General features: G+C 42.4%; 1 pseudogene; it reads left to right on the top strand.

The window, feature by feature from the left end:
- Positions 1-381: 381 nt before the first annotated feature.
- On the top strand, positions 382-1,227 carry LOC103793343 (26S proteasome non-ATPase regulatory subunit 7 pseudogene; annotated as a pseudogene).
- The last annotated feature ends 233 nt before the right edge of the window (positions 1,228-1,460 follow it).

Here is a 1,460-nt window from a genome sequence, read left to right as displayed (position 1 = left end):
GATGACATTGAACAATGTGACTCAATTATTCTCTACAAAAAGGAAAAAACACAGGAAAATGTGAGCTTTTAATAATTAGAAAGATAATTATTCGTATGTAATTTGAACTAACCTGCATCTTGTTGTAAGAATTAAATCTGATGATCTGCATATTTCGAACTCTTGCTCTGTAAAATTAAAGTAACTATAATAGGAGACCTATAATAGGAGAGGTTATCTTTGTTTGTTTAAGCCACTGTCATCTAGGTTTTTTGTTTTGCAAAGTCAAATGTAAATCTGAGGGAAGAAGAGGAGCTGGGCCTGAAGGAGCCTCTGGGGAATCACTACTTCTGTGGGTGTTTGCAAGTGGCAGAGAGCCAGGCCTGGGCAGGGTGTGTCGTGATGCCAGAGCAGGCGGTGCAGAAAGTGGTGGTTACTCCCTGGTGCTGCTCCGTGTGGTGGATCATTTCAATCAAATGGTCAAGGTTGGAAACCAGAAGCACATTGCTGGGTCATGGCACAAGAAATTACTTGATGTAATGAACAGTTTTGCAGTTCCTTTCAATGAAGATGACAAAGACAAATTCTCTGTAGGATTTGGAAAACATGTATGTAATGTTTAAGAAAGTCAATGCCAGAGAAAGAATAGTTGGCTGACACTACACAGGTCCTAAACTACAAAAGAATGACATCACCATCAATGAACTCATGAAAAGATCTGTCCTAACTCAGTATTGGTCATTACTGACATGAAGCCAAAGGGCCTAGGGCTGCCCACAGAAACATACATTTCAGTGGAAGAAGTCCATGATGATGGAACTCCAACCTCAAAAACATTAGAGCATGTGACCAGTGAAATTGGAGCAGAGGAAGTTGAACACTTGTTATGAGACATCAAAGACATGTTATGAGACATGACAGTGGGCACTCTTTCCCAGTAGATCACAAACCAGGTCCATGGTTTGAAGGGACTGAACTCCAAGCTTCTGGATATCAGGAGCTACCTGGAAAAAGTACCAACAGGCAAGCTGCCCATCAATCACCAGATCATCAACCTGCTGCCAGACATTAGCCTGCAGGAGTTTGTTAAGGTCTTTTCCCTGAAGACCAACAACCAGCTGGTGGTAGTGTACTTGTCCATTCTGTGGATCATCAACAAGATTGCCAGGAGAAAGGAGAGCAAAAAGAAAAGATGACAAGGAGAGAGATAAGGGAAAGAGTGATGTAAATAAAGAAGAGAAAAAGTAAAACATGTATTAAAATAGCTTTTTGATACTTGAAATCCCAGCACTTTGGGAGGCCACGGTGGGTGGATCACCTGAGGTTGGGGGTTCGAGACCCGCCTGATCAACATGGAGAAACCCCGTCTCTAATAAAAATACAAGATTAGCCAGGTGTGGTGGTGTGCGTCTGTAATCCCAGCTGCTAGGAATACTGAGGCAGAAGAATCGCTTGAACCTGGTAGGTGGAGGGTGAAGTGA

Source organism: Callithrix jacchus, chromosome 5, assembly GCF_049354715.1.
Source record: "Callithrix jacchus isolate 240 chromosome 5, calJac240_pri, whole genome shotgun sequence".
NCBI classification, from domain to species: Eukaryota; Metazoa; Chordata; class Mammalia; order Primates; family Cebidae; genus Callithrix; species Callithrix jacchus.
The sequence above is the reverse complement of the archived record's forward strand: the minus strand, read 5'-3'. Positions and strand labels throughout refer to the sequence as shown.